At 45.6% G+C, this 10,570-nt stretch overlaps 1 long non-coding RNA gene across 1 annotated transcript; it reads right to left on the reverse strand.

Annotated features, from left to right (window-relative positions):
- Window positions 1-1,586: 1,586 nt before the first annotated feature.
- Window positions 1,587-9,349, reverse strand: LOC145530530 (uncharacterized). Its single transcript, XR_014071870.1, has 6 exons — window positions 9,162-9,349; window positions 7,098-7,309; window positions 5,753-5,915; window positions 3,923-4,670; window positions 3,648-3,780; window positions 1,587-1,978 (listed from the first exon to the last, which is right to left on the reverse strand). It is a non-coding gene; the product is annotated as an uncharacterized LOC145530530 (long non-coding RNA).
- Window positions 9,350-10,570: the final 1,221 nt, after the last annotated feature.

Here is a 10,570-nt window from a genome sequence, read left to right on the forward strand (position 1 = left end):
ATTTTATATATAGCAATGTGTATATGTCAGTCCCAATCTCCAAATTCATCCTTCTTCCCCTTTACCCCCGATAGCCACGTTTGTTTTCTACATCTGTAACTCTATTTTGTAGATAAGTTCATTTGTACCCGCTTTTTTTTAGATTCCACATATAAGTGATATCATATGATATTGTCTTTTTCTGTATGACTTACTTCATTCAGTATGACAATCTCTAGGTCCATCTGTGTTGTTGCTGATGGCATTATTTCATCTTTTTAATGAGTGAGTAGTATTCAACTGTATGTATATACCGCATCTTCTTTATCCATTCCTCTGTTGATGGACATTTGGGTTGCTTCCATGTCCTGACTGACACAAGCTTTTCTTGACCCACCTTTTTTGCATATTCAGTTCAGATCAGTATTCACATGCCCCAAATATAGTGCATATGAGGTAGTTGTGCATCATAGGTTTTTCCTTGTGATTTGAAGGCACATTGAAGAGAATATCACAGAACTACAGCCAAATGATTTAAGGTCGAATAATTTGCTTCTCTGTCCCTCAGCTATTTCTTAACAACTCAAACCTCCAGTGATGTTCCTAGGCCTTCTCTCTCTGTCCTTTTTCTCTTCTCCACATCTAAGTTTCTATGCATTTAATTTGCCTAAGAGTTTAACTCTATCCTTGTTTCCTTCCAACCCAGTTTTCCAAGATCCCACATTGCAACCACCTAAGAAACTGATGATATTTTTACAAAGATAGTTCCTTGCCTAAGAGATTCTCTGGTGCCATATGGTAAAATGGTAATTTTCTTTATCACCCTACATTAGCAATCAAGCTTCTTTTTTAAAAACATAATTTTATTTATTTGTTTGTTTTTGGCTCTGCTGGGTCTTCGTTGCCATGCAGACTTTCTGTAGTTGTGGCGAGTGCAGGCTGCTCTCTAGTTATGGTGTTTAGGCTTCTCATTGCAGTGGCTTCTCTTGTTGCAGAGCACAGGCTCTAGGGTGAGTGGGCTTCAGTGGTTGTGGCTCCCGGGCTCTAGAGCACAGCCTGAGTAGTTGTGGTGCATGGGCTTAGTTGCTCCGAGACATGTGGGATCTTTCCAGACCAGGGATCACACCCATGTCTCCTGCATTGGCAGGCAGATTCTTCATCACTGAGCCACCAACGAAGCCCCAAGCTTCTTCTTTAGTCCCAAGAGTGCTCCCATAACGGTGGCCTTGATGACTTCCTGCTCCTTTAGGCTGAAAGGTTGTGGTCTGCCCTTCCCACTCCAGCATGCTCTCAATCTGGAATGCTCTCCCTTGGCCATACTACTGACTTGGTTCTCAAGTGGATGCTTCACCCGTTAAACAAATTTCCTAACAGTTTTCCTTCTCTAACTTGCCCTATTTTATTGCTGTTTTTCTCCCAAAGATCTTTCTTTGTTCAGCACACTCTGTTTTCCTTCTTTTCAGTCCCTCAACCCTCCTTCCCCAACCAGCTCTGACCATTCCCTTCTTGCTGGGAGGAATAACTTCCCTGACCAGGCCTTGAGCACTGCCTCCGTGCTGTCTTCTTATTCCCCGCCAGCTTGTACCCATTTTACCTGTTTCCCAAACTGTTGATTCAGTTGATGTTATTTAAGCTTTCAGGGTAATAAATGAAGGTAAACCGTGCCACCTCCTCATACCCACCCCAGAATAAGCTTGTGATTAGACTCCAAATGGAAGGAGAGCGGGTGCTTCACCAGAGAGGAGACCCCACCCTCCACGAATACGGAGAAGCTCATTAAACTTCTGGACATGGATGGATGTCAAAAGCTGTTTTGGTCCTCACCTTCTTGATCTGTCCATCACCTGCAAAACTGTCAACCTCACTCTTTCCTTTCATTCTTTCTTCAGTCTGGTCCTGATGTTGGGTCCTTCTGAGGATTTTCTCCTTCTATTTTGAGCATTCCTTTGAGTGTTCTTGTCTTGTAAGATGAGCACCTCTCTCTTGCCAGGAGTAGGACCTAGAGCCAAATATTGGGAATCAGGAATCAGGCAAACCTGCCCCTCCCAATTCCAGTGGAGGTTTTCTGAGTCTTATGCGTGTGATTGGATAGGAGTCATTTGGAAAGGGCTCCATGCAAGATGACTCCCCCAACAAAAAGGGGTTGTGTGGACTGTGCCACTGGACGTGGACTCTAGAAGGAGTGGTGGGGAATCACCAGAGAGCACTTCCCTTGCACAAAGACACCACACACAGAGAGGTCCCCAAAAGGGGGAGGCCAGGACTCTCAGAACCCCTAGCTCAGTAGCAAAGAATCAGACAACTCAATTAAAAATGCGCAAAAGCTTGAAGAGACATTTCTCCAAAGAAGACATACATGTGGCCAATGGATATATGAAAAGATGCTTAACATTACTAATTCTGCAACTCAAAATTGCAGTGAATTATTACCTCATAGCACTTAAGATGGCTATTATCAGAAAACAAAAAAATAACAAGTGTTGACTAGAACTAGGAGAAATGGAACTCCTGTACATTGTTGATGGGTGCAGCTGCTATGAAAAACTGTATGGAAGTTCCTCAAAAAATAGAAAATAGAATTACCATATGATCCAGCAATCCCACTTCTGGGTCTATATCCAAAAGAATTGAAATCAAGATCTCAAAAGAGATTATCTGAGTTCCCATGTTTATCCCAGAACTATTTGTAGCCAAGATATGAAAACAACCTGAATGTCCACTGATGGATGAATGGATAAAGAAAATGTGGTATATACATAGAATATTATTCAGCCTTAGAAAAGAAGGAGATACTACCATTTGGAGCAACATGGGTGAACCTGGAGGACATTATGCTGAGTGAAATAAGCCAGAAATCTAAAATAGTTAAACTCATAGAAACAGAGAGGAGAACAGTGGTTGCCGAGGTTTGCGGGGAGAGGAAAATAGGAGTTGCTGTTTAACGTATGTGAAGTTTTAGTTATATAAGATGAGTAAGTTCTGGAAATCTGTTGTATACAACATCATGCCTACAGTTAACAATACCTAACATGCATTTAAAATTTTGTTAAGGGTGGGGACTTCCCTGGTAGTCCAGTGGTTAAAATTCCACATTTCCAATGCCAGGGGTGTGGGTTCAATCCTGGGTCTGAGACCTAAGATCCTACATACCCCCAGATGTGGCCAAAAGATAAAGAAAACAACTTTGTCAAGAGTGGATCTTATGTTTAGTATTCTTACTGATAATAATTAAAAAAAAAAAAAGTCATCAATGGCGGAACACAATAGTAACAGTCCGGTGAGAACAGCTCTGACCCTTTTTTCTCCTCCCTCCCTGGCCCTCTGGCCCTTTGCTAGAGGCACTAGAAGCAGCTGAGCGAAGAGGGCAGAGAACAGACAAGAAGGATGGAGGGACACACGATGTCTTTCTTCCCCAGTATGGCCTCTGGGCAGGAGGAATGGAGCCCTGTGTGAGGCAGGCCCTTGGAGGTACCCCGGGGTGACCTCAGAGAGTTCTAGGGGAGCCAGGGTTCCAGGTGGGTGTGTCAGCCGCCATCACAAGAAAGGCATTGTGCAGAGCAGAGGCAAGGCCTGTGGGTCCTCAGCCCTGGCCCACACCACCAGCTGGCCAGGTGATGAGACATTATCTCCTGAACCCCAGTTTCCCACCCAGGGCAGGATCCTAGTACCTGCTCTGTCCACCTCCCAGGAGTGTCTGAGAAGTCCTCTGTGGCCATCACAAACTTGGCGCAGCATCTCAGGTGGACCTTGTCCCTGTAGGGCTACCCAGGATCCAGGCACACTTTTTATTTAGGAGAATCCCTGCTTTGAGAAAATCTTGGTGGGAGGCAGAAAACCCACCTCCTACCATGGGAGGCAAAAGAGGCCAGCCACTTCCTCTCCTGGAATCCACCCCCCCCACCTCTCCCTCTGCCCACCCCCTCATACACACACACACACTCACCCATCCTAGTCTGGGCCCTTGGAAGCCTCTCCCTGGACCCGCGAATATGAAGGGAGTGGTGCACAGACAGGAGCAGCAGAGACGAATCACTGGGGCAGAGATGACTGAGGGGAGTCGAGGCACCTCACCCACAGGGCGTTGGTACCAGGGTGGTGGAAAGCCCCATGAGCAGGGTCCCAGTCAGCCTTTTCCTCTGGTGTGAACTTGGAGGAGCTGGTGGCTGCCGAGTCTCTACTGACTTCTCCCAAGTTCTCTGGGGTTCCCATTAGTTCTTATGATCTCTTTCCAACACCCTCCTTTCCTCTATCAGGTATACTAACCAGAGGTGGCTTTTATTGTCTGCATCGAAGGGCCTGGTGGGCACAGCTTCCATCAGTTGCATTTCAGGGACATTTATAGTGACTGCTGCCACCCCCGAATTCCTCCCAGGGTGTTCCCAGAATCCTCTGAGACTGTGGTCCAGGACCCAGCTTGCCCTCCTGCTTCTCCTTCCTGCATTTCTGAGGCTCCACTGGAAATGTCTGGTGTCTTGTCTCTGCACAGGATATTCCCATGGTACCTGTCTTCTTTAGAACCTTCTTTTTGCATTGTGCAGTGGCAGAGGCCTCCAGCTTGTAAGCTCTGAGGACAAGCTTTGGTTTCAATAGGCTCGGCTTGAAATCATAGCTCTGCCTGGAGTCAGAGCTCTGCCACCTACTAATTCATCATGGATGAACTCGATAGCCCCCCTGGGCGTCAGTTTCCTCATCTGCACAGTAAGGATAATAGCAGCACCTTCTCACAGGACCACAGGAAGAATGAAATGAGACCCACCTCCTTACGCTCTAAATGAATGAGACTAGAGCTGTTATTATCACTGACATTATTGTTCTGCTCACACTAGAATGGTGGCTTCCTTTCCCTGCTCTGCTATGAATCTAATTTACAGTCACCTCTGTGTGTGTGTGTGCGCGTGCGCGCGCGCTTAGTTGCTCAGTCATGTCCAACTCTTTGTGACCCCATGGAGTGTAGCCCACCAGGCTCCTCTGTCCATGGGATTTCCCAGGCAAGAATACTGGAGTGGGTTGCCATTTCCTTCTCCAGGGGATCTTCCCGACTCAGGAATAGAACCTGCGTCTCCTGTGTCTCCTGCATTGCAGGCAAATTCTTTACCTGCTGAGCCATTGGGGAAAGGTTCCCCCATAAACCCAGCCTTTTTTCCATCTTGGGGACATGGGAGGAGAGGTCTGAGGTTGTGTTCTTTGAATGCTTGGGCTTTACAGTAAGAAAAGGGCCCTGGAAGTAGGAAGCAAGGGGTTCAGGGATTGAGCCAAAGTTTTTAAGTTGCCAGAGTCTCAGATCTGCTGTTAATAGTGGGTTCGTCATGCCCACAGCTAGGAGAGGCCATGTATAATGGGTACCACTGGCCTCCTCACCTTGTCAGCTTCCCCAGGCCTGTCCCAGGACATGACACTGCTGAGGCCCAGCTGGCATCATGATCTCGGGCCTGGGCAGGGGGCGTCTCCATGCACCAGACTCTCAGGACATGAGGGACTTCAGGGCCACCTTTTCTGATTCCCTTTGCTTTATGGATAAGAAGACCCAGATCCAGAGAAGAAAGAACCTCTGGGAACCCAGTCTCCTGACTGGAGAGTGGTCCTCTCTGCTCCCTGCACTGCCTCCTGGAGCATGACTGAGCTCACGTGTGTGTGTGTGTGTGTGTGTGTGTGTGTGTGTGTGTGAGAGTGAGAGTGTGTGATCTTACTCCCCTCCTCCTGCTCCCTTCTCCTCTCCACCCCTCCCCACCTGCGTGACCTCCCCTCGGCCCTGCAGCCCTCTGGTTTATCTCACCACAAGACTCCTGGGTGAGCTGCAGCCTCGAAGACGGATATGTTCCCTGGAACAGCTTCAGCTGACTGCTAGCTTGGGGTGTAATAACTTATTTATCACAGGTCTCCTTCATAAATAGATTTCTTCCCAGAGCTGGCAATCCTGGTCACATGCTTTTGAGAGACTGCGGAACAGACAAATTCACAAATGAAGCCCAGCCCAAAGCAGGGGCTCGGTAGAGCCAGGAGGACAAGGGGAGGGGGAAAATGAATACTTTTTTGAGTGGCTATGAGGCGCACAAAATGAGCTCTCACCGAATTTTCTCAGGCTCCTTCCTACAAGCTACTTCCCCACTTTACAGGGAGGGAACAGGTCCAAAGAGGCCACGGAAGCCACAGAGCCAGAAATCAAAACCAGTCTGTCTGCCTCCAAGGTTCATGAGGACCTTTGACTACAACTTATTCAAGTTTCTGGAGAAGAATTTGACGTGTTTGGAAAAAATTCATTCTAAGAAGAAAGAGTTTCTCACTTTGTCCTTTTCTGTCCTCCCACAGAAACCCATTCCTTTTGAAACTAGTGTCCATTTATCATTTCCTCCTTCTCCTTCTCTCCCTTACTCCCCTTGTCTTCTTTTTTCACTCTTATGGCTGTCTAAGGTCACCAGATATCCTGAGCTGAGCCTCACATTGAATCTAGTGGCTCTGGGTGGAAGGCTGGTGACTGTCGGCAAGGGGCTGAGGCTGGCAGGTTGGTGTGGTAAGGCTGGGGACAGGCTGGAGTCATGGCTGAGGCTGTGTCCTAGCTGCTTCTGGCTGCAGGACTGGCATCCTGGAGAGACACAGGTGGGCATCTCACTGGTGGCTTGGTGCCTCTGACACTCTCTTGGCCTAGGGACCACTGGCCACAAGGAGGCACCAACAGGCTCATGGATGGAGGACTGCTCTCCAGGCAGAGTGCCAGACATCAGGACATCCTGTGCTGTTCTCAGGATGAAGTTATCTGGTCCAGGTGGTGGGCAAGTGGGATGGGAAGTCTGCAACTGATTTGGCTCCCTGAGATTTCACCAGTGAAAGAGAGATGCCACTGTATAGTGTAGGTGTAAAGAATATTACCTCGATTATTGATTCATCAACTCAACAAGTAATTACTGAGGACCTGGTCCGTACTAGATCCTTTTTTAGATACTAGAGATTGAATGAACATGACAGATAAGTCCAGGATCTCAAGAAATTTCACTTCCAGTGGAAGAGAGAAATGATAAACAAGCCCCTCTTCTGAGTTGGGAACAGATGGAGAAAAAGGGTGTGACTCTTAAGATCTAAGACCTCAATTTCTCTTCTCACTGCCTCTTTAACCTGTTTCCTACCTGAGTGTTAATTTTCACCAATTGCAGATTGCTGCCAGCATCAGAGACGCCGGATATGGATGATCAAAGATTCATGATTTAAGTAGCACAGACAGCTTCTCTCTTGTAGCTCACAAGTCGATGATACCACTCTTCCCTTTGGGCAAACACTCACGCAGCTCTATGTCTTCAAGGAACATCTATAACACCATGCCCTGAGTGGATAGAATGATCTGTGGACAATTTTTAAGGAGTAACTTTTAGGTCAAGGCATTTAATGGCAGGCCTTTTTACCTTTTCATAGTTCTTTCTTTTTTAATTGAGGATCACCTACAATTCATAGAGCACTGTGATGTGCATGAGACCATCCAGGCTATCACTGAGGGCCGTGAGGAACCTTAATTCCCTTACTCAAGAGAATTTGTATTCTTCTTGTCGATGCACCTGCTGTTACCTTTAGTCACCACCTGTATGGGTAAGAGGAGATGAAGGCCAGAACTTACTTCAAACTCTGGCTCTGTCATTTCCTAGCTGTGTGTTCTTGGGCAAGTTACTTCATCTTTCTGAGCTTCAGTGACCCCTTGGGAAAGAGTGTAGTTGAATGGAAAGAGCAGAGCCTTTAAGATTTGAATCCTGGCTCTGTCTCTTACTTGCCGTGTAACCTTATGCAAGTAACTTACCTGTGGGAACTTGGTTTCTACATCTGAAAAATGGAAATGAAAATGCCTACTTCACAGGGATGTTTTAAAGATTAGATGAAAAAAACACATTTCAAGCACAAAGTCTGTATATATATATTAGTTGGCAAATATGTAATTTTCTTTTAACCTTTCCTTTTATATGAAATAAAACCTTTTGGGGATGACTTCTTCCTCGTCTTATAACTGGCACATCTACCCACATGCTCAGGCCAAAAACCTAGAGGTCACCTCGGATTCATTTCTTTTATATCACTCCTCCCCCCATCCTTTCCTGAACATGCAATTCAGTAGCAAGATTTTTGGCTTGACTTCTGAATGTATCTTGAATCTGTCTTCTCCCACTATATCTATTTCTATGGCAATAGTCATAACCACAGTCGTCTTTCTCTTAGCGATTTTAAATCATGGTCTTCAAGTTCTTTTGCACTCCTTTCATCAAGAGGTGGGGGTTAATGTTCCCTCCCCTTGAACCTCCATGGACCTAGGACCACTTTGACCCATAAAATATGGTGGAAATGATACTACATGGCTTCTCAGGATAAGTCATCGAAGACTTCTCTTTGGTTCTCTTGAAACACTCCCTTTAAATACTCCCTTTTGTAAGGGAGCTGTCCTGTTGTGAGGAAGTCCAGGAGAGCACAAGCAGGGGGTTCCAGGTGACAGTTCCAGCTAAACCAAGCTTTTGCAGTTCCCAGCCATTTTGCCATTTGACACCTCCCAACTGAGAATTCAGACCCCGTGGAGCAGGGGGAAGCCATCATCCCTGTGCCCTTTCTGAATTCTTGATTCACAGAAGCCATGAGCATAATAGAATGGCTATTGTTTTGGTGCTACTAAGTTTGGTTTGTTATGCAGTGACCGGTAATCAGAACACTACCCTTGTCTGCTGCAGTGCCCTCCCAACTTCTTCCCCTGCTTCTGCTAACATCCATTTCTCCACAGAGCAACCACAGGAATCTTTTGGAAATATAAATGAGATAATGTGTGTGTGTTAAATCAGTTCAGTCATGTCTGACTCTTTGTGACTCTATGGACTGTATGTAGCCTGCCAGGCTCCTCTGTCCATGGGATTCTCCAGGCAAGAATAAGAGGGAGGGGACATACGTATACCTATGGCTGACTCACATTGATGTGATGGCAGAAACCAACACAATATTGTAAAGCAATTATCATTCAATTAATATATATATAAATTTATATATATATATAAAGAATACTGGAGTGGGTTGCTATGGCCTCCTCCAGGAGATCTTCCCGACCCAGGGATTGAACCCGCATCTCTTACATCTCCTGCGTTGGCAGGCAGTTTCTTTATCACTAACTCTACCTGGGAAGCAAGTCAGATAATACCACTGTGCATATAAACTCTTTCCAAACTTCCTACCTCCGCCTGTTAAGCCCCACATGAACTGGCCCCTGTTCTTAGGTGCTTGCTGTAGGTGTGGGATACTATCATCTTCTACATGGAAGTCAGAGGCTGGCCAAAAGCATTTGACATGGAACACAGAAAGCACCTCTTGCAGCTCAGTCTCAGGTTCCCACTTAAAGGGCCAAGGCAGGATTTCCTATACCTATGTAGGTGTTGGAACCCTGATCCCTGACCTCAGACCCTCTGTGGGTGGTCATGACCTTTCCTGTACCTTTTTAGCTCTGACTGCTGTCTTAGTTACTGGCACTATTACGTCTCTCCCTCCCTCCCTCCCTCTTTCCCTCTTTCTTTCTTTCTGTGCAGGCATATTTTAAAAATAATATCAATTGTTTCTATTTGTCAGTAGCCAGAGGGGAGAACTCCATCAACTTAACAGACCATATTGCAAGAAGCCTGAAAACTCTTATTATCTGTACACAATGCGATCATCTACTTAAGAAATGAGCTGAAAAGTTGTTAGAAGTTAGCACATTTGGCAAGGTGGCTAGATATAGGATCTACATATCCAACTGACTTTTTGGTGAAAATGGTAGATTAAGTACAGTCATTTAAATTCACTTTGTTCTGAAATGCCACTAAAATTCTCAGTAAAGTTTTTTTTTCCCCCATAAATCCACAAAGATGGGGAGGATGAGAGTGGAGACAACATCATTTGGGGAGCTAGAAAGCAGATGAGTGAATGGTAACTTATGTAGCTGACATAAGAAAGAAGACTCCTAAGCTAGCAGAATCCTAAACCAGGAGAATCCTCAGAATCAACCAGATGTACACGGCAGAGTGTGAAGGCTCAGAGACTGCTTGCATTAGAAACTTTTGAAGCTGGAAGTGGAGGCGGGGAAAAAGATTGGTGGAAAGCTGTCTAAAAAGCAGTTAGGAATGGGAGTTTTTACTTAATGGGTACAGAGCTTCTGTTTGGGGTGATAAAAACTTTTAGAAGTATTAGTGGTGATAGTTGCAAAAACAACTTGGTAAATGTACTTAACGCCCTCTCGTAACTTCCTCAAAGCCTACAGGAGACTCTCTCACTCCAGTCTAAGAGCCTTTTTTTTTTTTCTTTTACTGTTTATTTTTAAAAATTATTTATTTTTTAATTGGTGGAAAATTGCTTTACAATTTTATGTTGGTTTCTGCCATACAACAATGCGAATCAATCATAATTATATGTATATCCCTTCCCTCCCTGCCTTCTCCCAACCCAACCCTCTAGGTCATCATAGAGTACCAGGCTGGGCTCCCTGTGTTATTTAGCAAGTTCTCACTAGTTATCCATTTTACACATGATAGTGTGTATATGTCACTGCTACTGTCTCAGTGTGTCCCACCCTCGCCTTCCCTGCTGTGTCCACAAGTCCATTCTCTATTGG

This window comes from Giraffa tippelskirchi, chromosome 12 (genome assembly GCF_054371585.1).
Source record: "Giraffa tippelskirchi isolate mGirTip1 chromosome 12, T2T-mGirTip1v1.2.pri, whole genome shotgun sequence".
Classification (NCBI taxonomy): domain Eukaryota; kingdom Metazoa; phylum Chordata; class Mammalia; order Artiodactyla; family Giraffidae; genus Giraffa; species Giraffa tippelskirchi.